Source organism: Dermacentor albipictus, chromosome 4 (genome assembly GCF_038994185.2).
Source record: "Dermacentor albipictus isolate Rhodes 1998 colony chromosome 4, USDA_Dalb.pri_finalv2, whole genome shotgun sequence".
Classification (NCBI taxonomy): Eukaryota; Metazoa; Arthropoda; class Arachnida; order Ixodida; family Ixodidae; genus Dermacentor; species Dermacentor albipictus.
Genome location: NC_091824.1, coordinates 61642134 through 61664008, shown reverse-complemented (window position 1 = coordinate 61664008; position 21875 = coordinate 61642134). Strand labels below are relative to the sequence as shown.

The window sequence follows — 21875 nt, the reverse complement described above, 5'->3', positions numbered from 1 at the left end:
AACGTTTCAGGAGTGCTTAGTTCCCCTTCAAAGTACTCATGAGATGCTGGTAGATAGGTCTCTTCGTTTCCTTGATCTTCGCCTGAGCTTTCAAGACAGCCACACGTGTTGGTCGTATGAGCCGCGAGCCAACAAGCCACTTCTGCCATGTACGTCCGCACATCCTAAGCTTTTTAAGCGGGTCATTATCAGTTTGTGCTTCAAGAATTCCCTTAGCAAGTCTTGCTGTCATGTTGTAAACGAAAGCTTTGAAAAGCAAACTCGGCGTTTGCCCTTGGCTGGATACCCTAAGCTGGTGCAAGTCTGTCACGGAACGCATTTGAAGAGAAGCGCGATCAAGCACGCAGAAGTCAGTTGCCGATGGCACTCCCGGCAAAGGCTCTAAAGTAAGTGCACGGGATATCCTTACATGCACGGGATATCCCACAACTTGAAAAAGATGGCCTAAAGGCGAATGCAAGAGTTGTTTTTTCTGCTCCTAAGAAGCTCGGCAAGCTTCGCAGGTTGACGGATTCAAATGCCGTCCTGTCCGATAAGTGCAGAAAGCATAACCGCAAAAAGTTTGTCGAGTGTGTCTGCCGGGTGGTTTACAACCTCCCACTTCCATGTGGGAAGCAATATATCGGACAAACTGGGCGTTGCCTCAATGATCGGCTCCGCGAACACAGCAACAACGTAAAAATTGGCTCCGGTGGGTTCTTGGCGATTCATTGTCGCGATCATGGATGCAAACCTATTGACGACCAATGCACAATTGTTTCCCGTGGCAGCACGCAGCTCATCCGTGAAATATCTGAAGAGCGCAGATGATTGCGAAATTGGGTGATAAGTGTGTTAGCTTGCCTTCACTGACTTTCACAGAAAAAGAACTTAGTTTCTTGGAGGCGGCATCACATGACTCGTAACTATGCTACATGAATGCGCAGTTAATTTTCATGCAAGCGCATGCGCAGTCTACACTGTTTCACATGTACAAAATCGATTCACTGGTACAATAAACTTAGTTGAAAATTTGCACTAGGTGTGTCGTCTTCTGTTAAGTCCGTGTCGTTTTTATTGCGCAATATCATTTGAGTAATCGCAATTAAGGGGTCCACATACAAAGCTTTACTGGTCGTGCTTCTTCACGGAGTGTAAGGGCACTGAGTTTTTTTTTACTGCAGTAATATAGGAGGTCCCACCTTCGGTTTGTAATTTTGGGACCCCCATCTGCATATCTTCATATGCATCCCTAAGGATGTATCACGTATTACTGCACATCAAAAGATCTAGGCGATTGATTCTAATAGGAAACGTGGCACGCGAGATATGCAAATCTACAGACTGTTTCCGGAAATGGAAAAAAATTGACGAAGGTGATCAGGTTTACGGCGTGATGAATCGCTGACACTTTCTCACTGTAAAAGGACACGGAACTGCCGAAAAACATAACTGCCACACCCTGAGCCAACGCCATGAGCTACGCGACAGTTTATGTCTCACAGTCTGGCAAGCATCGCGGCTTAACAAAAACACACGTTTACTTCATCATCGCCCTACCGCAAACCGCAATCATGCCACTCATTATCTTCAGATAAGGACGTGGCAGTAGCGTGCATTGGCCGTTTAGTTCGATATTATTAGTGATATTGATGAGAAACAGATCACACTGTAAAAATTAGCATAATTTGCGTCTTGCATGCCTGGAAAAGAATATTATGAGCTCCTCAAATGAAGGGCTTCAAGTCTTCTGTTGCCGTTCCCACAAATCTAATAAGTCTAATTTGCATATTTACTTGTTTAGCTATTAGAACGACTGACTTCAATTGTCAGCATCTGCAATAAGGTCAACTAAGCAGAAATTATTCGTATCCGCTATTCCTATGCAATTTTTAAACCATTTAGGGAAACACCCGGCATACAAAAGCAGCAAACGGAGTTTTTAGATAAAACGATACAAAGTAAGTTGAAAGGGTCTTGTGGCAAGATATTTAGGTTCGAATTACCCATAACGACAATTAAATACGCAGGCGAAATCCGTAGCCTAGCCGGAGCACACTCGGATGCCTTTCAAGATAACGTATGTTGCAGTGCCCGCATAAGTTTGGCTCCATTGGTAATCCGGCTGCGTTTCTTAGCATTGAATGCCTATGGACCCGCCGTACAGTCAGACCGCAATGACTTCTTTGCGAGACTCTCCCCTTTTTTGTTAGACAACCACCCATTCTTTATCGTTGGCGATTTCAACTGTGTGCTCGACCCCATGCGCGACTCACGAGGGCCATGACAATACGCTTCCAATACGCACGCAACTGAATTATCTCGTATAGTGAATGAATACAATTTATCGGATGCCTGGGTCCATATGCATGGCGGAAGTTTTGGCGCCACATGGCAGCAAAGGCAATCGCAATGTCGTCTAGATCGAATGTAGTTCCCCCCTGAATGAACAACGCAAATTATCCAGTGCAGCATCCTCGATCTCCCCGCGGACGCCGGCTACATTTCAGATCATCGCCCTTTCGCTGTCATATTGAACCTCGAAGGAAGGCCAGGTGAACGCACTGACATGTGGAGACTGGACATTGCTTCTTTGCGTGACCAGCCGACCCTAACCGAACTAAAAGCGTCAGTAGCTACAACAGTTTGCGATTATTATTGCAATATCGAAGCGTGGGATACTTTAAAGGAAAGGTGGAGGTCAGTATGCATAGCAGCTAGCAAGAAAAGAAAAAGAAAAGAGACCGAACAGCTTTGTGAGTGCCTGAGAAAGATAAGAATAGTACGAGACGGTAACTCCCAAACACAGTTAATGTGCGATTACCTAGATCATCAGCGTGAACGCTACCACAGACTTATGAGCTGGTACTCTCGCACCTCTGCAAAGGCGTGGATGTCCAACAGGCCAATTTCCGACCCTGAGGTCGGAAATTGCCGACTTAATCTGTTTTGTTTACATCAAGTATGATGTATTACATGTGAAGTACTTTATATTGTACTTTTCGTTCATACCACAGTTGTAAGCGTGCCTATGGGTCAATAAATTTCCTTGACAGCCAGAAATATTGCGGGTGGTCAGTTTCTTGCGGCTTGCTCGTGCGTCCAGCAGGAGGCAGAATGGCAGCTCTTTTATTGAAAGGGTTATAATAGAAGATGGCAGAGAGAGCGGTGCAAGGCGAGATATCGAAAGAATTTTTTGGAACTGGTTCTCAGACGCATTTTCATCGGAAAAGATTTATAATGCAGAGCTATTGAGTGAAGAAATTTCAGACTTTGCGCTAACCTACCTCAAGTAGAAGATACAGAAGGCCAGAATTTATTGTCCCCAACAAATCTGCAAGAAGTGTTTGATTTTATTCGGTCTATGAACAGCGGATCAACACCCGGTGCAGATGGCTTACCTGTCGAATTTTACCGATCTTGCTGGGAGGAAGTAGGCACTGCCTTAGTGTCGCTCCTTAACGGCATTCTTGCATGGGAAGGTATTCCTAAATCGTTTAATCGGGGTCGCATAATGCTCTTGCCAAAGCCAGACTCCAACCTTGCAGAACCCTCATCCTGGAGGCCTATAACGCTGCTCAACGCAGACTAGAAAATATTGACAACCCATCTTGTAAATCGCATGAAGATATTATTGCCGAAAATAGTCAGTGTACATCAAACATGTTCCGTGCCGGGTCGGAGTATATTTTCGTATCTCAACTTAACACGTGATATCATACAATACACAACAGCGCGTGAAGTTTCAGGAGCAATAGTAAGCTTAGACCAAGCCAAAGCGTTCGACCGCTTAGAACACCAGTACTTATTTGAGGTTTTACGATGCTATAACTTCCCTGAAGAGTTTGTAGACATCCTGCGGATGTTGTATTGGCGAACAACAGCTGAGCTACTGCTTAACAGCATTTTAACACCTAGATTCGATGTGACAAGGGAAGTGCGGCAGGGTTGTCAGGGTAAACGGTACATGTTACATTTAACGTATTATTTTAGAAACAAGTGCAGATATTTACATCAAATTTCGTACGCTCACAACAGATTCCCCTGCGTACAATACGGAACACTTTTTGTGAGCTGAGATTGTTTACCTGTCATTTGGCCCATTCCCAAAATGTCAGGTTTGTTTAATTATTCAATGTACCTTTTCTCTGTAACCACTCAAAGGAATGTGGTGATATTAGGCAGTGTTGTTCTACATATCCATAGGTTATATCTGAACTAAAGACATGCCACATTCTTTTAGGAATTTGTTCCCTAAAAAATAATACCGCTGCATGCACAGAGGCACAAGGGGGGGGGGGGGGGTGTCTTGAAGTGTAATTTTTTTCCAGTGTTACCATTCATATCATCTGCAATTTGTTTAGTTCCGACGAATATTTAGGACTGGCTAATGTACATGTGGGCAAAGTTTCACTGAAATCCGATGAATACTTTTTGAGAAAAGGTACATTGAATTTGAGGAACTTGCAAAAAATACAATTTGAGAAAAATGAAGCTTTATGTTTGCATACTTCTCATGCATGCTCAAAATGCCCCAGGAGAATACATTTCACGGCTGACATTCTTGCAGGTGCCTCCAAAACCCTTCTTAGAGTTCCTTTTTACCCGTCGTGTTTCCTTGCTCTCGGCAGAGTCATACAATTCTGCCCTGTCAACGCTCTCTTTGTCCATTCTGTCGAGGGCAACATCACAAAACACACCTGGAACAATTCCAAGAGCCTCTAGAACAGCTTTTCTTGCAGTGTTACCATCATTGTAGTAGGCTACAGCATGGTTAGCTGCTGTCCTCAAGGTGTCAGCACTGACAAATGTTGTCTTAGCGCAACGACACCAGATGAGTTGGTTCAGCGACTCATTGGTGTTCAGTGTTCGTCCGTGAAGACATTTGCTCAGAAGACCTGGATCTGACAAAGCCTTGAACACTGGCTTGATGACGTCCATCACGGCCTCAGGCAAGTAGCTTTTGTGAGAGTAGGTCTCAAGGCTTCCCTCAACAAGGCTGCGGTTATACCCACACCATGAAGAGGGTCCCTTTGGGCAGCGTCCAGGGTGGGGCTTGATATCTGTGGATAACTTATGAAAGTATATTGCCCACACCGCTCGTCTCATATTATCCAGACTGTCTGTATTTCCCCGAATAGCTTTGCCATAGTAAACCTGAAGGGAGTCAATGTCCTTTTCTGTGAGGCGCCCTTTCCCGGAAAGTGGTAGACCATCGGCAAGCTTTTTCCCCTTCTCATTCTTCTTGATGTTCCTGAGCCTTGCGCCCATTCGCTTCTGGACATGTCCTGCACATTCATGTTTTTCTATGGCCTTCTCGTATGGCTGCGAGTCTCTTACCGAAATGTACGCCTTACTGTCTCCATCACCAATGTAACTTGTGTACATTAGTTGGTGCTTTTCAACAGAGCGCCCAAAGATTTTTACTGCTCCAGCAGATTCCATTCCACCAGATGGCCCATCGTAGGTAACTTTACATTCATTCAAGTTGTCATCTGTGTGAAGATTGCGGGCACACATGTGGCAAAACTTGGACTCTACTTCAAAGTCGAGCACTTTTCCAGTGTCGGCCGATATCGCTGCTACGACGTCATGTAGTGAAGAATAACCCCGCTTCATCCACGTCCCATCCACTGTGGCCGCAGTTTCCAGCTCTCCATCAGAGGCGAAGGCCTCTTTCTTCAGTTCTTCGGCAGCTTTTGCCATACTATTACTCACAGCGGTCGTAGATGCACAAAGAAGCCTCGCGTTGTGCGATGCAAATTTTGTTGGCGGTGGCGGTAGATTGAGCACAGCACACATGATGCGACCAGATGCCAAACCTTTGCCGCAGGTGCGAAGGGCATAAACGAACCTTTGATTTACTTCAAAGACGTTGCCAGCAATGCGTCTTGATGTCCCAAGCACACTGAGAGCATCGCACTCGCTGCAGGTGAAATTTATGGAGGATGCCAAACCGCTTCGCCTGTTAATAGCTTCTTCCAGTATTATTGCACCCTTGTTGCACTTTTTACACACAGCAACATCTTGCAAGAAACTGCGGAGAAGAGCGAAGTCGATTAGACGGTAGCCAGTCGTACTTTCCCCGTCTACATCAAAGGAATCCCAACTGATCCTCTCACGAAGTTTTGTGAAGCTTGCGCTTCGTCGTGCCGGTTTCTCACTGCCCTTCTTGCTAGTGAGCCTATTACCTTTGAAAGTTCTCTTTCTGCTCCATTTGCTGGACGATCGTGCCACCTTCTGGGCAAGCAATACGTTTGAAACACGAAACAGACACGACCGCAACCGTAATGATGCCAACAATAACAAACACGAAACACGCTACAAGAGCACCACTAGCGGAACATCTGCTATCAAAGTGAATATTTTTAACACAATATGATCTTTTAATGCACAACATTTATTTGCCATACATACCCAAGCAAAAAAAAAAACCGCGCCATAATGAAGGAAATTGCGAAACACAACGATAAACAAACCCGCCTCCGAACTCCGTCCGCCATTTTTTAAACACCAGAGCGCGCGGCACATTTTGGCGCGGCATTTAAACGGTTTTGAGCGGGCGCTCGAGGCCGCGCTTCCGCAGGTTTATTCTTCATAGTACACTCGATTTTTCTGGGCCAAAATTGCAAATTCGATTTTTTGGAGGTTTACCCTACCTTACCTCCTTTGTCACCCATATTGTTTGTGCTTGCGATTGACCCGTTGTTAAGGCGGTTTAGCGAGAGCCCGCTCATAAGAGGTCTTCCTATGCCGGGATCCGGGTGCATAAAAGTATCGGCGTATGCGGATGACATCACTTTGTTTTTACGGGATGGGGACAGTCTTGTAGAGGTGTTTCGTATTTATAATCAATATGCTTCAATGTCAAGGGGCAAAATAAATATGAGAAAATGTGAAGCATTAAATTTAGGTCGCGGCGAAATAACGCTACCAGGGGACATTAAACAGACCGAGCATATGCAAATACTAGGTATCAAATTTTGTACAAGTGGTGTTTCACCTCACACATGGCGAGACATTGTCAGCTCCTTTAAAGAACAGTCAGAAGCAGTGACTGCGTCACCAGTGCCGCTGGCAGAAAGGGCTTTCTTCATTAAGAACGTATTGTGCAGTAAACTGCGGTTTGCTGCAAGGGTAGCTCTCCCGCCGTCACCAACAGTACGAGTAGTAAACTCACTTATTTTCTCATGGTTCTGGTTAAACAAGTCGAAATACGTAGCGCAGCAATTTTTGTGTCTGCCAAAATCCAGCGGAGGATGGAGCTTGCCGTGCATAGTTACATTCGGTAGGCTGTTGTGCACTAACAGTACATGTGATCTACTTGATGAAGATGAGTACCCTGGTAGGCCACTGCTCCTTTATTGGCTGGGCCATTACCGTCGAACGCTTATGCCGCAGAGTACAGGCAACTTGCTTCCGACGGCAGTAACGCCAGCACCGCAGTATGCGGCGGCTGCGCGCTTGCAAAGCCAGCTCGTACAACTAATAATTACAAAGTGGCGTGCGACACCAGTTTCCAGGCTTTGTGAAATGTTGTGTGAGACAGCTGTACCTCCACGGACAGCTACTACACAAACATGGACAGCTGTGCTTTCACCTGATTTGCCCTCTCAAGTGAAGGATTTTCATTGGAAATATCAGTGGGGCATTTTACCTACAAGAGACAGGCTTGAACGCTAGCATATGGTAGCGAATGATAAATGCATATATTGCGCACAAACAGAGACCAACGCGCATGTAGTAAAGGACTGCGTTGTAGCACGCACCTTCTGGAAGCTAGTTGCAAGAATGTTCGGAATATCCATCGTGCGGCCACCACAGCGCCGAGATCGGTTTGCGAGTATCGTCTACTACAGCGCTAGCTACATCTTGTGGTGCTTCCGTAACATAGTAGAACGATCTCGGCAGTCAAATAGAGCAATGTACCCCAGAATGCGGAAACTACGGGTGATAATATGGGGTCATCTTGAAGTACAGTTATTCAAACTCGGTGAAGCCGAGTTTCTTCGGCGCTGGTGTACGCGGTACATAACCGTTTCCCGAGGCAAAGTCTTTCTACAGCCAGAATAATGCTCAATTCTGTTGCCTGTGTTCAGACTGTATCTGTATGTGCCCCGGGTACCTTTCATAAATTCGAGGCTGACAATTATGCTGTTGCGTGGATGCGGTAATGAGTTTTGTTGTTGTTGTTGCTGTTGTTGTTGTTGTGTGTGGCAACGCCAGTGTCAAGTAGACACCATTTATTATTTCATTTGTTAATCTGTTTTGTTTACATCAAGTATGATGTATTACATGTGAAGTACTTTATATTGTACTTTTCGTTCATACCACAGTTGTAAGCGTGCCTATGGGTCAATAAATTTCCTTGACAGCCAGAAATATTGCGGGTGGTCAGTTTCTTGACAACTTGAGACACTAAATCTAACTAGTCGTCACTAGAAATAAATGAGAAAGTGTGGAGGCATTCTTTATAATCGCTCTTGTTGCACACATTCCTCTCTTATTATCACCCTTTATTAATATTGATGGGGTTAAATAAGGTAATCTTAATTATTCTTACGTAGGTTTAAGTCATCCCAGTAACCTCAACAAATATTGATTAGTCGCAATAAATTTATTTTAATCAGTCAAATTAGCTGGTAAAATCCTAAGCACCCCTAATTATTCTTTATTAGACCTAAATCTATCTAGCCCTAATTACTAATGATCAGGCCAATTACATTAGCCTAAGTTAGTTTTCAGTTTCAGCTTATTGATCCGATTGAAATGTTTTACAGAAAAAGTAACTCTTGGAGGCCCCGTAGTCAAAGACTGGGGATGGACCTCCAACAATAAATACATAGAAAAAGTACACTTAATGCGGTTAACAGCAGCAGTAGGAATGCTATGGAACAGAAAGTATTACCAACAAAGACAAGTCGGGGTAATAACAATAAAGCATAAACACAAAAGGCAGATCCTAAGAGTGGTATTGCACATAACGTAAAAAAAAAATAAACCACACAATCGCTTTCCCAGCAAGTGGTGACGGAGTTTCCTCTTAAATAAATTAATGGAAGGAGATTATTTATGTAGGGCGGTAGTGAATTCCCTGTTGATGTTGACGAAAAGGTCGCAGTAAATTTGCCGCAGTTAGTCCTTGGTTTCGGTAGGGGGTAGCTATTATGGTGTGAAAATCGAGCGCCAGTGAAATGTGGAGTTTGGTCTTTTGTTATCAACGAAATTGGTAATTCTCAACGACAAAATTTATAGGTGAGGACACTAAGAGGTCATTTATTTAAATCCGCTACTGACAAAGTATTACATGTGCGGAGTAATGGCAGAGCACTAGAAGAATTGCTGTAAGTGAATATTCTCAAAGCTTGGTTTTGCGTGTGCGGCAGGGGCGCCAAGTGAGTTGCGTACATATTGCCCCAAGATGAAAAGCAGTAAGAGATGTGGCTGTGATGAAATGCGTAGTAGAGTGAAATTAATATACGTACAGGAATGTAGGGGGGGGGGGACTTTGATTAGTACTATGATACCATATACCGTTTACGGGTTGACAAAGACATGTGAGTTTGTCGAGTTCAACTCCAAGAAATGTTGCATGGTGAACAGCCTGAAGCGAAATTCGACCAATGTTAATGCATGACTTCTCCTGTACCTTTTTTCGCGGGGATGAAAAAATTACAAATTTCGATTTAGTAGCATTAATACTGAGTATTTATCTCTGCAACAATTAGCGATTTTAGCCACGTCAGCATTAAGGTAAGACATTAGCGATTATAACAAGTGTTAGAAGGATAAATTGTGTCGTCAGCAGATAAGACATAACTAGAATGTGTAAATTATTCTGGAAGGTCATCGATGTACAAGAGAAATAAAATTGGTCCTAGTATGGAGCCTTGTGGAACCCCTATGTTAGTTTGGTACGAGAATGAGTATCAGAAATAGAGACGACATGGATTCGATCATGTAAATAACTGCCAATTAGGGAAAGTGCTGGACCACATATGCCAACAGCATTTAGTTTAGCAAAAAGCGTCGTTATTTAATGAATCGAAAGCTTTAAAAAAATCTATAAACAAGGTACTAGCCAATTTGCCTGTGTCAATGGCTGCTTTAAGATGATGAGTTAAAGTAATGAGCGCTAATTGAGCTGAGTAACCAGATCGAAAGCCAGATTGAATACATGACAAAATACTGAACTTTGTGAAATAGCTAGCTTAACTTAAACGTACTTCGAATAATTTTTCAATTACCCTGCTGAACTCACTTACCTCACGTGTTGGTGACGTTGAAGCACGCAGTAGCAATACTGTGAATGAGAAAACTATCTTTTATTGGGCGAACCTGTGCCCACAAAAACAGGCTACACTTATAGCACAACGACAGCGGCGAACACGGTCGTCGAATGTTCATCGAATGTCATCGAATGTTCCAGACTAATCGTTTGGACCCACATGCGGTCCACAAAGTTCCACACCATTCGAGTCACGCGATGAAATCAGATAACACAAGTTTCGGTGACAACGGACAGCGGATAGAAGCATCGATAACTTTCCAGAAACTTAGGATACATGCAGACGCGTCCCGCGCTGTGCGATAACATTTGTTAGGCGGGAAAACCTGGTCGCCCGAGAAATATAAGTACACGTGTCAATATAGTGTGGTACTTAATTTAACGAGTTTTTGCTACCCTTTTTGACAGCAGGAATAACTTTGGCGATATTTTAAGCAGCTGGGAAAACCGCCAGTTTTCAAAATTAGATTTATTATGTTTGAGAGTGTGTCCCTGATAAGATGAGGTATAAGCTTTACATGAGATGAGTGGAAGTTATCTAAACCAGCTCCCGTGTTTTTTAAGCTCAGAATGGTCATGCGCACTTCTTCTGGGGAAACTAGACAGAGAGTGAGTGAGTGAGTAAAGACTTTATTTGAAAACAAGGTATTGACGGATGACCTTGTTGTTAGGCAGCCACGAGCCCCTGGGCCCGGGCGGCTTCTTCAGCTCTCTCGATGACCTTGGCCTGCAGGTCAGGGTCGGAGCTGAGCAACACGGCCTCCCACTGCTCAGTATTACTTATTTCGTGATTTGTATGATTTTCGGCTGGGCACGACCACATAATATGGAATAGATCCGCTTTTTGCTGACAATGCTTACATGTATTAGGGTATTGGTCCGGGTAGTAGTAGTGATAGGCTACGGGGTTGGGGTAGGTGTTCGTCTGAAGTCGTCTCCAAGCTACTTCTTGTGACTTGTTAAGCGATTTGTGTGCTGGCGGGTACACTGCCCTGGCTAACCTGTAGTGCTGAGTTATTTCCTGGTAACTGACCATGCGATCCCTCCCTGATCCTAGCGTGAGCCGTCCGGGTGCTCGGTTGGCGAGTCCTCGAGCGGTGGTGTGTGGGCGGCATCGTTGCCGGGTAGGGAGGAGTGTGCTGGTGCCCAAATGATGTGGATTGGTCGCGGGTGTTGGTTTGTGTCTATTATGTGTTTTACGGGAGCCGAGACCCGACCTTTCGCAAAATTGCGTACTGCTGCTCTGGAATCGCTAATAATGTAATGACAATGTGTGCAGGCTAGTGCCAGAGCGATAGCCGCCTCTTCCGCTGTTTCGGAGCTTCTGGTGCGAATTGAACCACCAGCGCGTATTTGACCTGAGGAGCCCACCACTGCAAGGGACATACAGTTGCGTTCTATGTATTCTGCTGCGTCGACATAGACTACGTCTTTGAAGGCGTGGAATTTCTGATGTAGGGCTTTGGACCGCTCGGCCCTCCTTTCCTTGTGGAATTCGGGGTGCATGTTTTTAGGGAGTGGATTAATTTTGAGATGGCGCCTCTGATCGTGAGAAATGTCTACTTTAATGCTTTGCATCGACTCGTAGTTGATGCCGAGATTCTGAAGGATGTTTCGCCCGGCGGCACTCTGAGCTAGCCTTTCGTATTGAGATATAAGGTGCGCTTCTACTAGTTCATCGAGGGTGTTGTGCACACCTAGGGCTAGCAATTTAGCGTTGGCCGTTCTTATAGGTAGCCCAAGAGCCTGTTTATAGGCCCTCCGGATAATCCCCTCTATTTTCTCTCTCTCAGCCGCTTTGAGGCAGAGGTACGGGGTGATGTAGGTGATGCGGCTGAGAACGAAGGCTTGTACCAACCTTATGAGGTTGGCTTCTTTCATGCCAGAGTGTCGGTTGGCAATTCTTGAAATGAGTCGCATCGTCTGCTGAACGCATGCTTCCAGTTTGTGAATTGTGTTGCCGTTGCGCCCGTGAGCTTGCATGAAGAGCCCTAGTACACGGATGGCGGTCACCACCGGGATCGCGCCTCCTCCGGCTTGCACAGTGATTTCTGGGGATGGCGCAGTGTCGGATTTGCGGTTTGTAGGGGCTCTGAGTAGGAAGAGTTCTGATTTTTGCGGGGAGCAGGCGAGGCCTTTGTCGGTAACGTACTTTTCAACCGTGTCTACAGCTTGTTGCAGCGTGGTTTCTACATTTCCATCGCTACCTTTAACCACCCACAGGGTAATGTCGTCTGCATACAGACTGTGGTGTAGACCTGGAATCTGTTTAAGTTGTTCCGGTAATCTTATCATCGCTAAATTAAAGAGGAACGGGGATAAAACTGATCCCTGCGGGGTGCCACGACTTCCAAGAGGGATCTTGTCCGATTGTAGTTCTCCTATTCTTAGTTCCGCTGTGCGGTGGTTGAGGAAGTCTTTGATGTAGTTGTATGTCTTCTGGCCCACACCTAGATGCTGCAGATTCTCTAGTATAGCCTGATGCGCTACGTTGTCAAAGGCCTATATAAGATCAAGGCCCAGGACAGCCCGGGTACCATTCTTGAGTATGTGGTCCAGAACTTGATGTTTAAGCTGAAGCATGATGTCTTGCGTGGAAAGTTTTGGACGAAAGCCAATTATGGAGTTCGGGAATAAGTTGTTGTCCTCCGCAAAATTGTGGAGGCGGTTAAGTATAACGTGCTCCATGAGTTTTCCTACGCATGAGGTCAGAGAGATCGGGCGCAAGTTCTCGAGCTGTAGTAGCTTACCATCTTTAGGTATGAATATTATTTGTGCATGCTTCCACTGCGAGGGGATAGAACCTGTTTCCCAACAGCGGTTGAAGTACTCTGTTAGGGCAGTGATAGATACGTCGTCTAGATTTCGGAGGGTCTTATTTGTTATTCCATCGGGGCCTGGTGCAGATTTAGTTCGGAGTTTCAGCAAGACGGCTCGTACTTCAGCCTCTAGGATGGGTGCGTCTAGGTTAAGATTATCCGGACCAGTGTATGGCTTCTGGGGGATTTGTGCATTTGTGCCTATGTACCGGGTTTTGAGCTCTGTGAGGAGCTCGTCGTTCGTGCCCTGGTATTGGTGAGTGATCTTATTGAGGCATTTCCTCTGCTCGGATTTACTCTTATCCGGGTCCATAAGGTATCGGAGGAGATTCCACGTTTTGGCTAGACCGAGTTGTCCCTGCATGCTGTCGCATACCTTTTCCTATTGGTTTTTGGTTAATTGGTTAGCGTATTCCTCGATTTCTATGTTAATTTGCGCGATGCGCAAGCGGAGTGTACGATTTAGTTTATTCTTTTTCCAGCGGGTTTGCATGCTATTTTTGGCTCCCCACAAGTGTAGGAGGTGGCTATCCACCTCGACCAGACCATCGTCTTCAGGGATTTCCCTCGTGGCGCGTTTCACGCAATCTCTGAAATCCCCGATCCAGGCCTCGAGATCGTTTATATGCTCGGTGGCGGTTGTCTCCCGAATCTGGCGGAAGCGGTCCCATTCCGTGAGCGAAACTCGTTTGCCCTTCTTGCGGGGTGGACCCGCCTGAATGTGGATTTCTATGATATAATGATCGCTACCGAGGCTTTCCCCGGTATTAGTCCAATCATAGTTGCCTATGTTTTTGATGAAAGTTAGGTCGGGAGTGGTGTCAACACTGACACTATTCCCGATACGGGTGGGTGTCTGGGGGTCTGTGATCAGAGGCAGTCCCCGTTGTTGGGCTTCTAGCCAAAGATTACGACCTTTGACTACCTCTGTGCGGTATCCCCATGCATTGTGGGGAGCGTTAAAGTCACCTAATAATAATATGGCCTTTTGTTGGGAGATTCTGAGAACCTTCCTGAATAGAGTTCCGAACTTGTGACGTCGGCACTTTGGGTTACTATAGACATTAAGAATGAATATGCTTTCATCCTCCTTACGTTTAGGAATGAGTTCAATAAAGACGTGGTCTATGTCGACTTCTTCATTATCATGTTTAATGACTGTTAGATTTCTGTGAACTAGAATAGCGGTGGTGGAATCCGACCCAGAAGCATTATAGGATTTGTACCCTGCCAATTTCGCGTGGCCTCCCGTCTCCTGAATGGCAATAATATCAGGGGCCGCCTTACCCCGAAGGAACTGCTGAAGGTTTCCCCGTTTGCGGCGAAACCCATGGCAGTTCCACTGCCAGATCTTGTAGTTAGGAGTGTGAGCCATTTTGAGGTGGCGGGGGTTCAGCGATCGGTTTGGAGATTTCGGATAGGGGTGGACGGTCATAGGGTTTGGATGCCACGCCCTTAAGGGAACCGGAGGCCGTGGATGTAAATCTCGACTCCCAGCGAAGTACTTTGGCTTCGGTCGCGGCTACCCGAGACTCTAGGTTGGTGCTTCTGGTTTCCAGAGCGTCTAGACGTGCGCTTATTTGTTGCAAGTGGGCACCATTCTCCTGATGTTGCTGAAGCATCTGGTTGGCAAGTTCAGTAATCATATGTTCTAGTTTCTCGAATCTTGGTGATATGTCTGAAGAGTTGTCTGTATGATCTTCTGCCTTACGTTTATGTGGTGGTGCTGTGGTGTTGAGTGAGGGATTAGATGGTGGGGTAGGGCGCGGCGTCTGACTGCGCTCCTGTTGTTTTTGTTGTAATCGGGTGATTTCTGCACGCTGCTTAGTGATTTCGGTTCTCTGTTGTTCTATTAATGCCTCATTTGTTGGAGTTCTGCCTCGAGAGCCTGCATCTTAGGATACTGAGCATTGGGAGAAGAGACCGTGTTAGCCCAGCTCACCTGTGGACCGCTGTTAGTCGGGGTCGTTCGTCTCCCGGAAATCGACCGGTTCCGCGACGTCCCGTCGGAGTCGGTGGCACTTGGAGTTGAGCTTAGTCTCGGGTAAGACCGAGATCGGCTTCTACTGCTCGATCCTCCGGGAAAAAAGCTTTCACTGGTTTCTTGGCTGTTCTGCGTCGATCGGCGTTCTCGCGATCTACTTTGCCTGCGCTCGTTAGGGATGTTCTGTTCTTCCACCGATAGTTTCTGCCACTGTCGTTGTCGGATGATGTAGGGGATTTGGAAACGTTTCCTGCATTGCTTTGAGCCGGAGGGCCGGAGACAGAGGAGAAAAACTGTGTGGCAGACGATGATGAGCCTTGTGGATATAAACAGAGAGACGTGGCTGGTCGGGGCAAAATGAATCGACAAAGGCGTTAGCAATGGCTGAAGAATTATTAAAGGTTTGCTCACCAACTTGAGTAGCAGTTATGGCGGGGTTTGGCGATGTTATATTTAAAAACTCATTGATAATTTTCCACTGTATTTTACAATCATTGCCAGCACGGTCAATTTCCTTTTCATAACACTCTCTTTTAGCGTTCTTAAGAAGCCTGCTCAAATATATTCGAGGAGCACTTGTAACGAGTCCGATTTGAGAATTTGAGAAAGATTTGAGAACATTATCAGTCATTCACGGACAACGAGGAAAAGCGAACCTTTTCTTACTCGTGGTTATTGTGGTTTATTCGGAAGTAGCGTTAGAAATTATGTTGCAAAAGAATTCGAAGGCGATTTCTGGATTATCTTGCGATGTAACCGGGTTCCAATTAACATGGGCGATTTTCCTAACAAATGAAGTTCTGTCGAGATTTTTTTTCTTTTAACATGCATATCCTGAATATTCATATTTGAATTTATACGCACAAATATTTGATAATGTGAAACTTTAATGTTAGTTGTTTTAAATGTGGTGTCATTGAAGTTAGCAAAACTTCAATGACACCAGATCCAGGAGTAATCATGAGCTTCAACAATGCGTGGTCAATTAGTGTATCCGGACCATTAATATTCCGCCGAGTAGGTACAGTTACAAGTGATTCGAGGCCATGTCCATTCAAGGTATCTGTATAAGCAGTGTATGATGATCGGTGAACATCTAAAAGGTTAGTATTGATGTCACCCATAATAATGATGTTTTTACGTTCTAGTGAGAGCGTGTGCGAAACATGGTTTACTTATAAGCAAAACCAACAATGGATGACGAAAGTTATCGATAAATAGAACCAACCACTAAATTTTTGGCATCAATATCGAAAAACGACGCATTCAGCTCAATCCACACTTATTCGCAATTTACTTGATTTATTGTTAAGTCCCGACGGCTGGAATATTCTAACTCCGATGAAATGAAGACAGCTGCTCCGCCAAGACTGATGTCACTCCGGTGACAGTATTCTGGTGTATAAGATGAAAAAGAGTACAAGTTGTTATCGGCTTCGCTGAGCCATGTTACACATATACATATGATCGAGAATTGTTGTTGACACTACGAAAGGAAATTATCAATATCATCAAAATGTTTCCGTAAGCTGCATGCATGAAAATTTATGAGGGATAGGCAAGGAGGTTTAAGTTAAGAATCTAGTTCGAACGGTGTGAAGTATGAAGCCATAAGGTGTCTGTTCAGGACGGATTGACATTATGCACGTGATTCAGGTTAAGACAAAACAAAGAGGTCCGCTTCACAGTTAATGCGGTGAACTTAGCTGTCTTCGGACTAGCGTGCGTTGATACTCCAATTCTTAGTCCTGAGGAAGCGCCATCCTTTTTCTTTCTTGAGCGCTAAGGCCTGAGCAAACAGCCTCTTGTTGTAAGGTGTAAGGCGTTCATTAATGAAGATGGGCCCCGCGTTCTCTCAGGAGATACCAAGACTGGCGGTATCCATCCTGGCCTTGCGAGCCTTTACCAGGAAATTATTTTTTTTAACCAGAGAACAAAACTGGCAATAATATTTTGATGAATTGATTTAGTGGGCACATGATGCGCTATATCGATCTCGATCGGAGCAAGAGAGCATGCCGCCTTGTCGGCAATGGCAGTTACAATAAAAATGCAGTCTTCATTCTTTGTAAACGGTATTCCTTTGATCTCCACATTGTTGATTCTAGAATATTGTTCCATCTCGGCTAGCCTTTTCTGATTTCTTTTCTGGCTTCATTTTCTGATTTTAGAGCCTTGTTTGATGCCGATAACTCAGCTTGCTGGGTACGCGTTTTCTCGACAATTTCATTTAGCATCGTCAGATTGCCATCTATGCCAAAAACTTGGGTACGCAGGGTGCTGTTATCCAGTTCAGCTTCCTGCAGCTTCCGTTTCACGTCGGAAACAAGTTTTTCGACCAATCTTTGCAATATATCTTGAAATTGCGCCTCGAGATCATCGAGTCACTTGGCTAACTCAGCAATGGTAAGCATAACGGAAGAGCAACTTGAAAAACGATAGAGTACGAAACGTCAATGCAGCAGCAGCATCAGTTGCGGTCACAAATACTCTTATGCTCTCTCCAGGGGAAATAAGTACCAACCTGTGAAACGTGGAAGAATACTTTAGCAAGCGCACACTTGGACTGCAACTGCTGCCGCTTTGATGCCGGTGTCCATCCGACAGAAGCTTTTAAGGCCACAAATGGTCTGGCGCAGGCGCTCTGGATGCGATCCCGTCGCCACGTAGCAGAGCTCTGGCACACCTGGAGGAGCAGCGATTACACCCACGTGCGGTATGGAGCAGCAAACGGCTTCGACAGCAGATGATAGCCCCGGGCCGTAGAATTCTGTGAAACATGGAAGAATGCTTTAGCAAGCACACACTTGGATCGCAACCGCTGCCGCTTATACGCATCCAATCGCGGGGTATACCACCGCGAAACCATTGCCTAAATGATTTCGTCCGAGCAGTCAACCTAAAATGCGAGTAGTCAACCTCATATTCTTGATTACCCCCAATAATTTGTCCCTGCCTTTAAGCAAGTTCATCATAATAAATCATTTCAGTTTCCTAATAACCTTAAGTACTCCTAATACCGTTTCAGTACTCATTATGTATATTCGTAATCACAAATTTCGGTTGTCATACGTAGTCACAAGGTGTTCCCATATATACCCCCATAGGAAACCATTCATACCTACGTAGCGCATCGCGTCACGCGTCACGCGTTACGGACAGACGCAGATATATTTGCGAGGGAAGTAGACGTAGAACGCTTACACATTGAAAATCCTGCAGAAACAAGGAGGAAGAAAAAAGCTAAGGATAAGACCAGACGTCACTCCTTGCGAAGCTCAGTGACGTCGGAAGTTGGCATTACTCCCCCGTGTTGTCGGGGCAGATTCTCCTCTCTTTTTTTCACACTTATCGCCTTCGGCGCGGAACCTGGCCAGGCTGTGCGGATGTGCGCACGCCGTGGTGATGCGGCCAAGGCATCGAATCACGGTGTATACCACCGCGAAACCATTGCCTAAATGTTTTCGTCCGTGTGCTCTAGCGGTGAAGGCCATGCAAGCGCTTTTGCGCTTCTTGCGATCTACCGGCCTGTGTGAACGACTTTAGCTGGAACGCCTTTTGTGTGTGTGTCTCCATGTGTGCGCGTTCGTTTCTTTTTGCGTTTTCCTCTCTGTCATCTTTCTAACCCCTATCCCCCATCCCCAGTGTGGGGTAGCAAACCGGAGCCTCATATCTGGTTAACCTCCTTGCCTTTCCTCTTCATTCTCTCTCTCTAGCTGTGAAAGGAGTTCACAATGAACCCATTAAGTTAGACTGTTAGGCCGGTTCACCGCTACTTTTGCTGGCGTTTCTGAAAATAAATCTACATTCTCACTGCACAGCAAAACGTACTGACCATGACCGGCAGCACATCTTGCGCCCATCACGGCCTATGGCTAGCCCATCTGCATATGAGAGCAAACGCGCCTGCTGAACGTGGCTTTATAGAAATCGTTTCGATTTACTAAACGAAGGCCTGATACATCTGGGCAGACGTTGGCAACAAAAATTGCCCAGATCCTACGTACTATGGGAATCCATCTATGCGAGGCATTTGGCAGTTACTTGGCTATCTAGCAAAACGTTTTGTTGGGCTAGTTGGTGCATTACTGAAGTACTATAGCGCCAAACAGACGACACGGGAAGAAGAGACACAGACGAGCGCTTACTAACAACTGATGCTTTAATGACGGAAGCACACAATATATATACACAAATCTGGCGGCGCAACTCGCGCATTGTCAAAACATCACATGGTAAATGGGCAAAAGGCGATAGAACGATTGTGAATGTGACGTTCGTGAAGATGACACGTGGTGTACAGGGCCAAATGACTATAAGTGATAATGGTTACATGATACACAAACACTGGCGTAAGGGAGTACCCCTTAAAAAACTAAAAGATTAGGAATGTTCACCAGGCGCGGGCGGCGCAGCAACATGCTCAGATTCAACTATGGGCTTCTAAAAATGACATCTCACTTTTATAGAGAATTTTAGATGGTTCGCTTACGCATTCAGTGCCCTTCCTTTTAATGGCTACAATGGAACACTTAATGGAACACTTGGCTATCTCGCGTGGTTTAGAGTTTCTCAAAGCGATGCCAGGTGGAACAACGTTCTTGCATTAAATTAAGTAGTTGTTTGTGGGTGTGGGTAGTGAGCGTACGTGTGTGACGACGAGAGCATGACGACGACCACTTTGAAGACGATCGCTCATGCATCGGTCGTTCGACGCAATCCTACGTCATGGAAGTTTCTCCGTTTTACATAGTTTGTGGGCGAGCCTAAGCGAGAAAAACATGGATCGTGGCGTCATCAGGGACAACGTGCTGTAGAATCGTAGTATGAGTGGGTATGTCATGTTGTATATGTTAACACAATGTTAACATAGTATTCCGGCGAAGAAACGTTAAAACATCATTAACTTGGTGACTCATGAAGAGCTACAAGGCCACACGGTTTCCACGTAGGGTAAGCTGTTACGAGTATTAGTGAGCCGTTCCTTGAGATTGTGCTCTCCAACAAGACGCTTCAAAGCACTAGCTGTCACAGGGAAAGAATAGGATAAAATGGTACGAGGCGCTCACCATTAGTGTTTCAAAGAGCTAGCTGGCTTTGGAATTTGAGAAAAAGGGTTGCTATTTTTGCGTAATGGTTAAAGCGTTTAGCTGCTGTTCTCGACAGCAGGAAACGCTTAAAACCCAACTGAAACACAAGGACAAAACGTGGGAATCTGGGAAGCTACCACAGACCTGGAAGCATGCTGAACTTATATTTATGATAAAGGCGCAGAAAACACTAATCTCAGATAATCATCGCACAATTTCTTTCAGGTAATATTCAGAGAAACAATGGAACACATGATACTAAGGAGACTTACAACACCCACTGAAAAGAATGAGCAAGTTCCACATACTATGATAAGATTCAGGGTGAACCTCTCGACGCAAGACAACATGATTCAACGCTATCATCAAATCATATCAAACGCATCAAGCTCCTAAGATTGATATGAGAGCCATACTAGGACTGAATCTAAAGAAAGCGTGTGATAACGTAAGCAATAATACAATGCTAACACAACTTTTAAACTTAAACTTAGAAGATAAGACAGCGATATATTGCGGATCTTTTTGCTGGCAGAACTGCTATCCTGAACATTGGGAGACTCAAGTTGAACACCGTGAAGAAGGGTGCCAAAACCACGCCGCAAGGATCGGTGCTATCCCCCTGTTTAATGCGAAGCATACTAGCCGCACAACCACGCATTTCCTTGCTGCACCGCGCGCGGCCGCGTAGCTACCATATGACGTCATAACAGCTGCAAAAGGGGAGGCTCAACTCGTGCGCTCGCTTGCGGCCGCGTAGCTACATAGTCGGGTCTCAGCTCGTGCACTCGCCTGCGGTCGCACAGATGGTACTGCGGCCTAACTCCCGCTCCTCCCGCTAGGACACTGACGTCACAACAGCTGCAAGCCGGGCTCAACTCTTGCGCTCGCCTGCGGTCGCACAGCTGGTGCTACGGCTCCTCCCGCTCCTCCCGCTAAGGCATGAGTTGTTTCTTCGTCTAGCCGAACCAAATATAGACAAGCAACAGCAGTTCACCAGGCTAAACAGTGGTTCAACAACTAAAATAAAGGCTAGTATGCTTCGCATCCTGGGCATAACCTTAGCTAAGCCACAGCCATTTTTTCAACATCGCACTCACTGGGCTCCCAGAAGATCGAGAAGATCCTGCGCCTACACCACACCTGTTATGTTGATGTTATAACTCTACGGGCATCTGGCGGCAGCGATGGCGAAATGCAAGAGACCCCGCCGCAAGCAATAAATACAGTCATGACATGCGTGGTGCCCAGAGGACTCTTGTGTTCCTCGGAGAAATCTGAGCTGCTACTGATCAAACCAAAATATCAAAGAAAATCGCAAGCCTCTGACTAACGAGGAATTGCCTTGGAAATCCAAATTACACTCGTACCCCAGGTCTGATCCCTAAGGGTACTGAGATTGTACAGGCTCGTCCACTCTTAGGGTGAACACGGCTCACCGTGGCCGCGCTCCGCGGGGCGCCAGCGCGTCCGGTGCGGCCGCGCATCGAAGCGAAGCGGCGCAGGCGCACACGGACCTGGGGGAGGTGCTTCGCGTCGTCTGCTACAGCGCTGGAGCGCGCCCCTCTTATTTTGCAGGGAAGCAAGAGCGGCGCGCCAGCGACCGACGGCCCGAGACGCGCCGCGGGAAAGCGAATTTCACTCACTGTAGCCTATTGCGGTTGCCTTTGCCTGAAGCCGAGCGAACAGCGTGTTTATTCACCGTCACTACCTGA

General features: G+C 45.8%; 1 pseudogene; it reads right to left on the bottom strand.

The window, feature by feature from the left end:
• Positions 1–4503: 4503 nt before the first annotated feature.
• Positions 4504–14521, bottom strand: LOC139059532 (uncharacterized; annotated as a pseudogene).
• Between the last annotated feature and the right edge of the window lie 7354 nt (positions 14522–21875).